Source organism: Camelus bactrianus, chromosome 32 (genome assembly GCF_048773025.1).
Source record: "Camelus bactrianus isolate YW-2024 breed Bactrian camel chromosome 32, ASM4877302v1, whole genome shotgun sequence".
In the NCBI taxonomy this organism is placed as follows: domain Eukaryota; kingdom Metazoa; phylum Chordata; class Mammalia; order Artiodactyla; family Camelidae; genus Camelus; species Camelus bactrianus.
In genome coordinates, this window is record NC_133570.1 from 24,214,570 (window position 1) to 24,230,280 (window position 15,711).

Below are 15,711 nucleotides of genomic sequence, written 5' to 3' on the forward strand. Positions count from 1 at the left end.
ATTTAATGGAAATGCTGAATTTTATAGTTAGAACATATTAGTGAATCATGTTGTTACATGTTTTTCTTAATAGTACACTTTTAATGTTTGTAAATAGATCTCAGCAACGGACATGTAAGTATTCAGATTATCATTGTTCTGTGAAGGTACTAATACTGCATCAGCTCTAAAAACTCCATGAGCAGTTTTTTTGTGGGTTTTTTTTGTTTTTTGGGTTTTTTTAAACTTATTTTCTGAGGCTACCAGGTAGCTACTTCACTAAGTGACTGATAGATAGTGTTGCCTCTTTCACAGGGGCTTTGGGGTCTGTGGGTGGTTCTTCATTATGTATGTTAGAGATAATTGCGTTCCTGTCTGATACTCCTCTTCAAAGAGAAAAACACTTACCATCTTCAGCTGGCCCAGCAGGTGCCCTCTCACTTTTTCAGAGGCTTGGATGCCAGGGGCTGTGCCTTGACTTTGTCTCTCGGCTCCTCTTCTAACTACCAGCCTCCGAGTGGGCAGTCTTCAGAATGTCCTTCTCAGGCCCCACAGCACCAGCATGGCTAAGGCTGTGACTGGTGGAGTTCTGATGGGCAGGACAACTTAGGCAGCATGGCTGCTTAGGAAAGTGAGGAAGGAACTCCAGGGGACCTGGTTTTTTCACTTCCTTCCTGGCCTCTTGTCTCTGCCTACAACTCTCCTCTCCTCACTTGCACATCCTGCCCAATACAGAGGACAAAACCCTAACTGCATCAGTGTCTTGCATCAGCCGAGCCCAGACTAAGCTGTCAGTCCTTCCTCCTTGCACTTCGCGAAGCTTTTCTTGGGCTGTGGCTTCCCCAGCTGTTCCCACTCCTAAATCCCCTGTCTCATTGGGTCGCAGAGCTGTTTTATTTGAGGTATGGTTTCCTGTTCGTCCCATTCTCCATTGCCTTGCAACTTTTCTGCAGTGAAGCAGTTATTAATTTTCAATCCAAATACTTCTGACTTTTTGACAATTTGGGGGGTTGTGTTTGTTTTTTCTTAAACTGTGGCACCTACATGTTCTTACTTATCTGTTCCTGCCCCGTGAGAAACAAAATATGCCTCTATCACCCTGTGAGGAAACGTTTTCCTGTGTGAATCTGATCGTGTTTAGGACAGAAAGAATACTGTAAGCCACTAGCAGCCACAGGCTGAGACCAGGACACACCTAAGTGATGAAACCTGAAGGAGGTATGAACAAGGTTGTTAGCAGAGCTCTGCAGCTCTGGGGTGGCTCTGCCAGGCCCTGGTGTCACGTGTACAGTATGCCTGCCCCTTTCCATGATGTCAAGGAATTTTTGTAATTATACATAATTCAGGGCCTTTTCCCTTAATTCTAACCTCTTTCTTCTGAGTCAGGGGTTTCTCAGTGTTATGGGAGCCCTTCTGTATCAAAATATTACTTCTTGTCAGAAGCAGCTTCTACTTCTCTGTCAGAGCCTCTTAAGGAAATGTGTTTCTGAGGCCTACCGCTTACATAAGTAAGGCTGTGAATGCGCTGGGTGGAGTGATTTCTGTCTCCACCCTCAAAATCACACCGACGCTCTGGCAGTTGCCCCCAGCAGGGCGGCGTCTGCCTTCTGTGATGCCCACTGTGCAAGTCGGGGCCACGTGGTTTGCTCTTAGAACTTAGTTTTCCCTGGCACTTAACCTTCAAGCTCGCAGTGATCCTCCCCCTCCCCTTTACCTCTTCTCATACTCTGATTTCTAAGAGCACGCTAGCATTGTATACTTGTGAAAATACAGGCCTGTTTGACATCAGGATTCATTTCCCCAGATGAGACTGATTGATGCCTTTCTCCTAGGCTGAAGTGTGTTCAGGGTCAGGGCCTGTCACTCGCCAAATAAATTCTTCCTTATTGACTTTGTCAGGCTTTCTCTAAATTCTCTGCCAGGTCCTTGTCAAATAAGCAGCTCCTTCATTTCTTAGGCCAGTGGTTATCAGTCCTGATTGCACATTGAAAATTTCCAGTGAGCTTTGGGGATGGGGGTTGGGGAGGGAGGACTGATGCCTAAGCTCCAGACTAATGAACTCAGAATCTCTCTGACTGAATTCTGGACATTGGCATCCTTGAAAACTGCCTATTGAATGTATAATTCAAGGTCAAAAATCATTGTTTTACCACTGAGCCAGTTAACTATTTGCATAGTCAGTAAATAGTTGGGGTCCTGTTAGTGGCCTTTGTCCTGGAGACCATTAGGATCTGGGCACTAAACGGCCACTCTTGATGTAGTCAGTATGGTCAGTGAAAGAGAGGAATATCAAAACCACTTGGTCATGGTCAGATGTTTACACGGGTCACCTCTGATTTAAAAGGCAGTAGGCAGTAGTTTATTTTAGAATTGGGTGAAACCAGAGATACTGCATTTTTTTATTTCAAGTTTGATTTCAACTAAACCATTTATGATCTGTCATTGACAATAACCTTGACTGATATGGATCTTGGACCGTGCATCCATTTTCTTCCTCTAATCCAGTGATGCTTACCCAAAACATTGGAATCACTTGGAGTTCTGCATGCATCTCCAGACTTTCTGAATATGCTAGAAAATGTGTCTAAAGCTATTATCTATTCAGACTGTATATAATATTACAAAAGTAAGAATATTTAATCAGGTATAGTGGTTATTTCTAATTTGTATAGATAAAGTTTTCTTTGTGTTTGTTTCCTAGTTTTTAATGTAAATTTCTTTGTCAACAGTGTGAAACTTGTTTAAATGAGTAAAGTTTAAAATGAGAGGTGTGCAGTCATTTGTTCATGAACACTTCAGTTTCCTTAGCATTAATTCTCATTTTAAAACTCAAAATCCTCTAATTATGGTATTTTAACTTATTTCCTGCTTATTTCAAAAAATTTTTTTAGTCTAAACTAATTCTCTTATATGCCAATGAAAATCTAATTTAAATTTAGAAAGTTATCTACATTTTTCAGGTGACTTACAAACTTTTAAATATCTCACATGGATACTTGGAATTTAAACCAGGTTTTTCTCTCATTAAAAGAATAGTCAGACATATAGTTTTATAATGTTATTTAGTAAGAAAGGTGGAAAACCAAAGCACTTGTCAACATTCATAATTTATTTTTGAAAGAGGAAAATAGTTATTCTAATTTTGTTAAGAAACTTATCTACCTTGTGGATGTTTAGAAATACTATAAGGATGCAAAAGAAATCCAATTGAAAAGATTGACTTAAAGTGACAATAAACTAATAAATGGATGCTGTTGAATGGAAATGGACAGAATCTCATATTTAGGAAGGTCAGAAAAATGGGAATTAGATAAATGTATAATTAAGGTGAATTGTAAATTGTTGTTAATGAAATAGATGTTATTTATCTTTTTTCGCTTTTAGGTTGTAAAGGCATATGATGGTGTGGGGCAAGAATGGGCTGCCATTAAAATAATAAAGAACAAGAAGGCTTTTCTGGATCAAGCCCAGACAGAAGTGCGACTTCTTGAGCTCATGAACAAACATGACACTGAAATGAGATACTACATAGGTAAACAGACAGACAGACAAAGCAGTGCGCCCTGACCCAGACCAAAGATTTGAGTTAATGGTTATTTTTGTATGATAATATGTTGATTTTATCTTAAAGTGATTGAATAAAAATCAGTTATTTCTGTTGGAGGGCATACAGATCTATATATGTTACTTGATCTGGCGGTAGTATTTTAAATCTTTAGGAATGGCATTCCAGGTGGTACATAGTCTAAAAACAAATAAGAATAGTCTCTCTCTCTCTTTTTTGCAACTTATGAGTGCCATTGGTTTGCTTTAATGATGCATTAAACTCCAGAGATTTCTTTGTTAACTTTAATCGTTTCTAATACAGCTCAGAAATTAGAAGTGAGGTACTATGTTGTTAGTGATTATAGAACCATTTTTGGAATGTCTTCCTCAAGAAATAACAGCCACGATGTCTTGAACTTCTACCATATTCCTTGTGCTTTTCCTCCATTGTCTGCAATAGTCATAGCAGTCCTGTAAGGAAGGTGGTAGAATCCTTATACTGCAGATGGTCTCAAGGAGTAACATACCCAAGGTCCCAGGGCTCTGAAAACAAAAAAAAAGGGACAGAAGAGTTATGAAAATAGTGACTTCTAGGGCCAGTTGATACATGGGTAAACTATCTTCTAATTATATATTCTTTAATACTGTTTTTAATCAAATCTAAGATGCCAGTGATCGTCAGACATCAATATTTTATTTGATGACACTGAAATGAAATGCCACCAAGAAGAAACAAATTGCTGCCAATAAAAATAAGATGCTATAAATTTTAAGATCGAGACCTTAGGATCATTTAATTATGTAATTTTAAAAATAGGCATATATTAGCAACTCATGTTCAGAAATGCTGGCTGGTTTACCTGGTAACCATGAGGTTAAGTTTTATTAACAAACTCCTTTTTAATAAATTAGGAGAGGGCATTGTGGCCTCCAAGATGATAGAAACAAACACTGATGTTTAAAGATACATGGTCCAGTGACTCAGATTAGATTTCATATATGAAACACCTTCTTTCCTTATTGTTGCAATAAAATGAGCTTATCCTATTCATTTTCTTCCTTAGTGTCTTTATAGATCATCTGATACAGTCCATAGTAACAACATTTGCATTTGAACCCTTTTATCGTCTAATTCACTGAATGTTTGGTCTTCAGTGTTAGTTACAACTTAGTATAAACTGGGCACATTTCCATTCAATGGGTTAGAAGACCGGGAAGGACATTCTGAGGATGCTTGACTTATGATCTGAACATACCTCACCTCTTCTTCCTCTTCACTCTTGTGTTTTATTTTGAGTTTTTGCTTAAGTGGTAGACAAAATATTGATAGCATTACTATAACATTTTAATTTTGCCTTTTTGAAAGAAAACATGAAATGTTAGCTACTTGGTTATGTTACAATAATGGCTGTCATTTTTGTTTTTAATAAACTGACTTTAATGATCATTAATTGCATTAGTCATTACAGATATTCTTTTGGATGAATTTTTTAAACTTTTTTAGGAAGATGCTGAATTAATGTGCAGTGTCTCAAGAAACTGAGGTTCTATATTGGAAAACTAGCCAAAAAAAAAAAAAAACCTTTAGATTTAGCCTTGCCGGTAGAGTAGATACATTAAATTTAAGGTGTCTGGAAGTTGTGTTGCCTTTTTATGATATAAATTACTTTTTATTTTGAAGTGATTGATCAATATAATTTATTCTGATGAGTTTTATAGTCTTAAGTCTTTGAACTTAAAAAAAGTCTACTTTTTAAAATATTTTTAAACCATGCAGCATAATTTCTTATGTGGATTATTTGGTCCCTGCCATGGTCTAGAAATGATAAGTAGGCTTATGAATGGAGAAAGAGCATAGAATATATTACTTGCTATAACTATGGACCCTCTAAAAAGGCTTAATAGTCAACACATTGCTTCAAAAAGTGGTGCTTTAAGTATTAACACTGACTTCACATGAGATGAAGTCATTCAATAAATTAAAGCATTGCCCTTCAGTATAAAACTTCTTACATATACCAGATTGAGCACCTATAACTCAACAGGAATGATATAAAACAACCATTTGTCAAGGCTACCTTCGTTTTGGTCTTTTAGTATCATTTGAAACAGAAGTTTCTCTACAGGGCTATCTGGAATAACCATGACAGTATTCTGTGTCTGGTCCCTGAGAACAGGGGTACACAAGGCCTTGCAGTGGTGGTACTTGTATCATAAATTGCTTATTGGCAGACACTGTACCTATTTTAATTCAGCAGATAAACAACTTAGATATTTTTAACTGTTTAAAGAATGTGCTGTTTACTGTAGAATGCTGATCTCCAAATTTTAACTTGATTTTCACTCTGCATTTGACATTGTAACTGTGAGTTCATGTGTATGTTATTCTCATTTAATTGGTATGTTTAATTTAAAATGAAACATTTTTCTCTTTCAGTGCATTTAAAATGTCACTTTATGTTTTGAAACCATCTGTTTAGTTTTTGAAATGCTGTCCTACAACCTCTGTGACTTGTTGAGGAACACCAGTTTTCGACGTGTCTCTTTGAACCTAACACGAAAGTTTGCACAGCAAATGTGCACTGTACTGCTTTTCCTTGTGACTCCAGAACTTAGTATCATTCACTGTGACCTAAAACCTGAGAGTATCCTTCTTTGTAACCCCAAACGCAGTGCAATCAAGATTGTTGACTTCGGCAGTTCTTGTCATTTGGGGCAGCGGGCAAGTATATTTCAGGACTTGTAAATTAAAATATAGAAATAAGTAGAACAGTGTAGGTAGATACTTGAAGTGTTATTAATCTGTGTACAGTTTGGAGATAATTACAGGATGGTTATCTTTAAAATGTAGCACTTGAATCACTTATGTTGATACTTTGAGGAGATACCTTTTAAATTGCAAACAGTAATACTTTGAATTAGAAGGTGTTGGTTTTTCAAAGTTTATTTTAAAAAATTACATGTATGCTAAAAGACTAAGAGAAAATAGGTGACAAATATGTTAAATATTAGGTGCTTTGTTCTAACTGTATTTCCCAAAGAGGGGTTTTAGTATAAATTTGGGGAGATTCCAGTACTAGAACATTGAATCTTTGCTATAAAATATTTCTCTAAATATAGATCCAAACAGTGTTTTTCCTCGAAAATAGATGGATTAAAAAAAAAAAAGCAGGTAATTTTGCATTATACATGGTAATACAGTGTAGAAGCTATGCAGTTGATAAACATCAACTTATTTTGACAAATAAGTTTAAATCCTTTTTTCCTTATATAAATTCTGACACATCCAAACTAGTTTCCTTCAGAGTGCAAAAAACAGACATGTCCATAGCAATAAGTAGGTTTGGGTGTAGCTAATTTAGGAAAGCATTTTTTCCCTAAAATTCTTGGCATTATGAAAGCTACGTTAGCAGTGTTTTGCATATAAAATAGAAGTTGTAGGTTATTCTCTTCTTGAATTAGGGTCACCATCTGATAATACTTTATTCATTTTAAGTGCTATTTCTATTTACTTGTAAGTATTTGAAACTACATTTCTTTAAAAAAAAAGTGAAAGCATAACTAACATTCAGATACTACTATTTCATACTGGCTTTCTATTTCTTGGTTTTCCAAATTCATGAAATTTCCTGTCCTGTCCAACTTTTTTCCAGCTTTTAAATATAGTGGGTTAATTTAATCATGAAGGTTTACGACCAATTAACAAGATTGTCCTTTTGTTATTTTTTGCAAATTATCTTATGGTAGTGATTGCTATAAATCATTGAAAATATTTTTAAAAATTGAAGGAGTAGGAAGCAAGGTTTGCAAATTTCAGATGCCTCTGAAAATCAGAAGATACTCTGTGGGATAAAGTATATTGTAAATGGAAAATACATGCCCATCTTGAGAGTTATTTGAATAGATTTTTAGTCTTGCAAAATGTTTTCCTATTTAAATCAAATCATATATTCTGTCCTAATGTCAAACACTACTATCCAGCCAAACTGACACAACTGTACCTTTAGCTCAAGTTTTAAACTGTGTGAGTATATCAGAATTCTCTGGAAGTCATTTACAGAGTAGACATGCGGCGGTCCTAACCTGGTTCTGCTGGCTCAGTGTTAGAAGATGGTAGGGCAATTATGTCTCAGCAGAAATTGGTCAGGGGATCCTGGAGCACAGCCTTGTGGATAACCTAACTGCTACTCAGGTAGCTGACCAACTTCCTTTCACAAGTTGGGAAATAAGACAGTGTCAGTAATAGAGAGTCTTTGGGGCTTAACAGATGCCACTGGCTTATAAAAACTTGGAAATGTAATACTTCTTCCTGGTCCCTTTGAATTAGAATTTCTTCACTCTGAGAAGCCCTTAAGGTTGAGTTTGAGCTGCTTGTGGAGGCAAAGCTTATTCTCAGAGACTTGGCTGGAGTTGTAGGTCGGGGCCATAGAAGCTTTCTGAGGAAGCAGCTCCATGCTGCTTGGCCACTTGGTTTGAGTGTTAAGTTTAGGAAGTTTAGTTACAATTTTGTTTCTTTCTTTCCATTTTTAAATAAAACTGTCTTTGCTTTAGTGATATTTCTAGATGTAATTTCAAAATGGCTACGTGGAAATGAATTGATCTCAAGACATTCTCAGGTTACTTCGTTGGAAATAATACATTTCAAGATTTTCTTTTTCTAAGAAGTCTTAGAGCGAGGTGGACAGGACAGGGTGGAGAGGAAGTGATTAGTCTGAAATGACTCCCAGTTGAATCTCTGTGGCATGTTTCTAGGATCTGTCTGTGAGACTAGTATAGTGCTGATGTCTGAATTTTCAGTTACATTCTACTGAGTTTATTTGACCCTTAAATCTTTAGGTTAAATACAGTTTAACTGTTAAATTCATGGTAAACCAAGTGCTAGCCATAGCAGGGAAGAATAATTAATAGAGAAATAAATAGTTCTCAGTAATATTTTCTTCTAATAAGGCATAATTTTTGAGATACATCTCGATTACTAGTTAGGATTGAACTAAATGAAAGAGCTTGAATTTTGTGTATTTTGTATTTCACAGATTTAACCACTCCCTTGAAATGTTTAGTTCTTTAAATAACATTCACAGTCTAATGTTGAAACCAACAAATGAAACTATAATAACTCTATTTTTTTGGTTAATATTAGAGTATTGTTCTTAATCTAATGTTGACCACAATTTAAAAAAATCTTATTTTGGCATTAATACTATTTTGAAATGTATTTCAGATATACCAGTATATTCAGAGTCGCTTTTATCGGTCTCCAGAGGTGCTGCTGGGAATGCCTTATGACCTTGCTATTGACATGTGGTCCCTTGGGTGTATTTTGGTTGAAATGCACACTGGAGAACCTCTGTTCAGTGGAGCCAGTGAGGTATATGATGGATTGCTTTAAAAATTCTGTTTCTGTTTTCATGGTTTTTTGTTTTTAACCTCTGACAGTGTAATCTTCAAGTTGTTTTTAGGAAAAGGTGTCTGTTTACCAGCTTAATCATTCAAGTGTTAGGTCAGTTTTGATTTTATCCATTTTTAAAATTTTCAGTTATATAATAGTGAAGTGTAGAATTATGAAATAGAAGGTGAGATCTTTCAATCTGCTGATGAAGGAGAATGGTAAATTAGATTAGAAAAATAAGTATTTTGGTATAAATTTTATTGATTTTTAAGTATAATAACAGAAAAAGATGATATTGAAGAATTGAAGTCCACCCTAAAAACAGTGTGAACGTCACTGTAAATTTTGAGGGTATGATTTGGAGTTAAAGTAAATGATGACCAGTAGGTAGGTTTGATGGATATTTGATCTCAATAATTTAGGGCAAATTAGGACTAGAGAACCTAGTTAGATCTACAGACTAATGTAATTCTTCTAGTCCCCAGGCTTTCAGTCTGTGTTCCTAGAGGACTGTTGCAAGTCAAAGGCAGTGCCGGGGAGGGGTAGGAGGGCAGGGGAGGGAGGGAGAGGCCAGGCTCCCTCACAGTCAGAGGAACTGGGCTTTCAGTTGTTTTTGAAACTATTCACTTGTGGAGTTCTGGGTTTTTGTTTGTTTCTTTTTTTTTTTAAAGAAAAGTTAAAAGTTGCAGATCATGATCAGTCAATTCATTTACACATGAGACGAGAAAGACTAATGAAATGCAATGACTTGTCCTGGGTTATACAGCTGTCAATAAATAGTGTCAGGAACCTGTCCCTTCTGCCTTCCTTTTAAGTCACTTCACTGTAGCTAGTGAGCTCCTGTTTGGCAGTAACTACCACAGTGTATATTTGTTTTTCTTTTAATAATAAATAATATTACCCTGTAATAGTACCTTTTCCATGGGTTTAAACAATATTAAGATCGCCTGAAACGTCAGTGGCTTCCACCTCACTCACGGTAAAAGCCAAAGTCCTTTGAGCAGCTTGAAGGTCCCTTACTCCCTCTGCTCCTGTTCCCTCTCTCCCACCGGTCCCAGCACATGACCTCCTGTCTGGTCTAGCCGCAGGCCCTGCCAGGCCCTTGCACTCGTCCTGTGCCAGGCCTGAAGTGCGCCTGCTCCCTCACTGCATTTATAATTTATGAATGAATGAATGAATTGATGAGCAGAAGTTGGATGTACTACAGTAGAAATGACAGGGTTTTTGTTTTTATTTTGAATACGGGTAGATCAGATGAATAAAACAGTGGAAATTCTGAGTATTCCACCTGCTCATATTCTTGACCAAGCACCAAAAGCAAGAAAGTTCTTTGAGAAGTTGCCAGATGGTACTTGGAACTTAAAAAAAACAAAGATGGAAAGTGGGTAAAACAGGGAAAATTTTTTTTGAGCCTTTATTTCTTTTCACTGAACTGTCTTTAAGCACACTTTGTATTTACTTGAAATCAGTGTTAGTTAATTGGTTCCATTGGTAACTTAAGTATATATATTTTTTATAGTTTGACCTATACTATCTGTTATAGACCAGTGTTTGATTAATCCTCAGGGTTCTCTTTAAGGCTTCATTTTGAAAACTATATGTCAGTGTGTGTATATACTGCACGTTTTAAATATATATATATATATATTTAAAACGTGCAGTATATAGTGCATATGTGCATATTGTAACAGTTCTACCTAATAAAACTGAAAAAATGAAAAAAATCTATATGTCTGCCTTTTGAGGCAGCCGATCAAATCGCCCTTCCTTGTTTCAATGGTAGAATCAGTAGATTTGACCTTTGTTTCTTACAGTTTGGGTGTACAGTGAAGTCACAGTTAACAGTAGTGCAGCTGTGAACAGTAGAAGTCATAATTGCAGTGAATGGCTTTTTTTTTTTTTAAGTTGAGATGAGAGAGAAGGATTTTTGACTCAAGCAGTTTGTGACAAGAATATGAACTGACTGGATGGACCTTTGATAGATTTCAGATTCCCAGCTTGATGACGTGGCTAGCAGGAATCTCACATCTCCAAAATCTTTGGAAGTGAGGTTTTTAAAATGTTAGGTTTGTTTTAGTAATTTTCAGATGCCTAAACTATGTCAGTTTAAAAGAGTAAATGATGACAATTTTACATCTTGACTTACCTCCTTGTTTTGTATATCTGAAAATAACCGTATGTTTTGTAATCTAGTTTGTTTCTAGTATAAGATGGATATAATCTATAAACATATGATTGTGTGTGATATATGTACCAGACACCCTGTGACTGTAGTTCTGCATTTTTAGCACTTAAGAGGTTGCATTTTCGCTGGTTTTTATTTTGCCCTTGCATTTTAGCGATGCTGCCACCAGGAGTCATTTCCAGTGAACTGAAGGTGATGTTGTTTGCTGTAATTCACCTTCAGCTATGGAGTCTTAACTTTTAATATCAATTTTTTTTTTTAGAATATTAAAAAGAAATGTAGTTGTAGCTTTCACAGCTGATTTGTAACTTACTGCATTCTGCCTTATTGTCTAAAGTTTCAGGCAGTGCAATATCCGGCAGCTAAATGATACCTGCTCCACACAAAGAAAGGATGGAAAATGCCAAGCAGACATCCTGAGTCCTTTGGCCTTTGTCCACATAGCTTATCAGTCATGGCCCCTTTTCCCACTGAACCAGAGCACAGCCTGGGACTCCTCCTTAGCTTCACCAGCATTCAGAGTAGCTCCTACCAGTTGATTTTAATTAGCGTGGAGGATATGAGGCCTCTTTAATGTTTTTATCTCTCTGTGATACAGGCTTCTGCTTCTTTCTCCAATTTGAAGTTTTTTGCCTACTTCTGCTATTTTTTCCCTTTTTCTAAATGAAACATTCATCTCATTCCATTTCCCTAATCTCTGCTTAGGAAAACCACAGTTAACTATGGGCTGTAACCTATCATTTCTCCAAAATTGGGCTATAATAATTATTATTTTAAATTATTTTGGGGGGCATTTCAAAAAAGAGTAGATAGATCTTTTCCCTTCTTAAAATTGGAAGTATCTTAACCTACATTTAATATATACTAAATATAGATTTTATGAGATTTTCCTTAGTTGCAATTAGCAACTGACTTAAGAAAATTAATTTTTAAAAGTGTAAAATAATTATTTCTCTTTAAACAAATAAACTTTTAACAACAAAAAAATCAAATCCATAACCAAATGATTACATTGTGACAGATGCACTAGGGGTTCTAACCAGAAGTATAAATAGAAGTGCATGCACTGTCAACAGGTATGTTTGTGTGGTTTATTTCCTTAGTGATTTTTATTTTTACTCTTAATTTCTCATTTTATGTTTCAAGAGCCCATTTTTGCTTCCTAGTAATGAAATTCATATTTACTATGTATTTTTTTCCTTTGGTGGGGAAGGAGGATGAAGAATTAAGACTGCAATTGATGCTGTTTTATTGAAGTATAATTTATATACAATAAGATATGCATATTTTAAATGTTCACTTTGTTGAGTTTTAACTTATATACAGCAGTGTATCCACTACCTAAAAGACTCTGTCCGCCACCTCAGAAGTTCTCTTGTGACCCTTTTCTGTCATCCCACCCTCTCTCTGATTTCTGTAATTATAAGTTAGTTATAACTATTTCATAAGCAAAATTCTTGTCAATGGAATCTAGTATTTATTATTTTGTTTTGTTCACTTAACAGACATTGTTTTTGAAGATTCATCCATATTGTTGTGTGTCTAAGAGGTTATTCCTTTTAATTGCATTGTAGTATTTCTTTGAATGGAAATACTGTAATTTATCTGTATTTACCTCTCAGTGGTTGTTTGGGTTGTTTCCAGTTTAGGACTATTATGAATAAGGCTACTGGGAACATTTTTCATAAATCTTTTGTGCACATGTTTTTATTCCTCTGGGGTCACTACTTAGAAGTAGAGTTACCAGGTCATTAGAGTATATGTGTGTTTACCTTCACAAGAAAATACCAAATAGTCCCCCAAAGTCTTGTCATCTTATTCCCCCTACATGTGAGTGTTCAGTTGTATGACATCCTCACCATTTGATATGGTTGGTTTTTTTTTTTTATTTTAGCCATTCTAATGGGTATATATCAGTTTCCATTTGCATTGCTTCGCAACTAATAATGTTGACACTTTTTCTTGTGCTCATTAGCCATTCATATATCTTATTTTGTGACAGTTTGTCCAGTCTTTTGCCTGTTTGTTATAGGAATGTTTAATTATTGAGTTGTAGGAGGTTTTTGTTAACATATAGTGTATATAAGTCTTTATCACATATATGTGACAACTATTTTTTCCCAGACTGTGAGTTGCCCATTTATTTGCTTAGTTGTAGTTTTTGATTAACAGAAAATGTTAATGTTGACAAAATAAAATTTGTCAGCTTTTTTTATGAACAATCTTTACTTTCCTCAAGTTTGTGAAGATACTCCTTTGAAGGTCGTTTGTTTTGATTCTAGCTTTTACGGTCAGAGTTCATGGTCTCTCTTGAATTAATTTTTGAGTATGGGATGGGGATATAAGAGTTGAAGTTCATTTTGCTCATATGCTTACCACTAAGTTGTTGATCTGATTTGGCACATTATCCAAAAGCAATCAATCTTTTGTGTGGGGATCTTTATTTGTACTCTGCTGTTTCATTGGTCTGTCTGTCCTTGAACCAGTGCCACATTGCTGATTACTGTGGCTCTGTGGTAAGTCTCTAATTCAAGTGATATAAGCCCACCAGCTCTTCTCTTCTGTTTCAAAATTGTTGGGTTTTCCCCCGTCTAGGTCCTTTCTATTTACATAGTAAAGTTTAGAATCAGCTTATAAATTTGTATATAAAGTCCGGCTGGAAGTTTCATTAGGATTGCACTGAGATTCCATTCAGGAGAATGGACATCTTAACAGTAGTTATTCTTCTAATCTATGAACATGGTTTATCCATTTATTTAGGTCTTAAATTTCTCTTAGCATTTTGTAGCATTTAGTGCAGAAGTCTGGCACTAAATTTGTTCAATTTATTTCTAAGTTTTAAATTTTGGGGGTTAAGTGTCATTATTTTTAAAATACCATTTCTAATTTTTCATTGCTAATATGTAGAAATACAGTATATTTCTGTATATTGACTTTCTGTCTTAACACCTTGCCAAATTTACCTATTTGTTCTAGGGTTTTTGTTTGTTTGTTTTTGGGATTCTGCAGACTTTTGTTAAATAATTATGTCCTCATGAATGAACAGTTTCATTCTCTTAATCTGTATACCTTTATTTCTTTTTATTTTGTTATACTGACAGGATCTCCATATACTGAATAGTAATGATGAGAATAGGCATTTTTCCATGTACTGAGCCTTAAAGAAAAGTCATTCAGCATCGGTGACATTAGTTATGTATTTTTCATAGCCCTCTATCAAGTTGAAGGAGTGGTATTTTTATGTTTAATATTTTGAGAGGTGTTTTTTAATTTGTTTTTTTAAATCATGAATGGGTTTTGAATGGTGTCACATGGCCTTTCATGTATCTGTAGACATGATTTGAAAGCTGTTTTCTTGGTTATAATTGAGGTACTGGGGACTGAACCAAGACCTTGTATGTGCTAAGCATGCACTCTACTACTGGTCATATGATTTTTTTTTCTGTTTTGTGGTGAAGTACATGAATTAATTTTTGTAATAACTCAGCTCATGTTGTGGTAAGCCACACTTACTCTTGGTATACTGTCCTGTTACATGTTGCTGGGTTCAGTTTGCTGGTCTGTTGATAGGAGATTAGTTTCTTTCTAGTTAAGTGGATATTTGTCTAAAATTTTGTAATATTTTCATTAAATTTTGATTTTAGGATTATGCTGGTCTCAAAACTATTGGGAAGTATTCTTTCCTGATTTTTTCTGAAAGAATTTGTATAAAACAGGTGTTATTTCTTTTGTAAATGTTTAATGGAGTTAGTGGAACTTATCATGACCTGGGATGTTCTTTATTGATTGTAGTTGACGTATTTTGTAAATATATAGCTATTTTTGAGTCAACTTGGGTAGCTACATATTTCAAGAAACTTGTCCTTCTCATCTAGGTTGTTGGATTTGCTATAAAATTACCCATAATACTTCATAATTGTCTTTTTAATTTCTGGAGGATCTGGTAGTGGTAGTCTGTCTTTTATTCCTGATATTGGTCATTTGTGTTTTCTTTCCTTTTTTCTCTATTAGTCTTGCTTGTGGTTTATCAGATTTGTGAATTTATTAATCTTTTCAAACTACTGGCTTTTGATTTTTCTCATACTCTTAGTCTAATTTCTTTCCCATTGATTTTCCCTCTGTTACTTCCTTTTTTCTCCTTACTTTAGGTTGACTTTGGTTTTTTCAAGCTTCTGAATGTGGAAAAACTTTCTTCTTTTCCTATAGCTTTTAATGGTATAGATTTCCCTCTAAGCACTGCTTTAGATGCATCCTACAGCTTTTGATATGTTTTAACTCAGTTTTTTGAAATGTTTCTAATTTCTCTTGTGACTTCTTTATTGGCTCATTATTTAGAATGTTATGTAATTTCAAAAGTCCAAGGATTTTTAAAGATATCTTATTTTTACTGATTTCTAATATAGTAGCATTGTGGTCAGAAAACATGATTTTACTCCTTTAAAATCCATTGAGACTTGTTTTATACATAGCATGTAAGCTGTCTTGGTGTGTGTTTCATGTACACTTATATTTGTTTGGTGTAGTGGTCTATAAATGTCAGTATAGGTCAGGTTGTTTGATACTTTTCTTTACATCCTTACTTTGTATCTTTGTATATTTGTTCTATCAATAA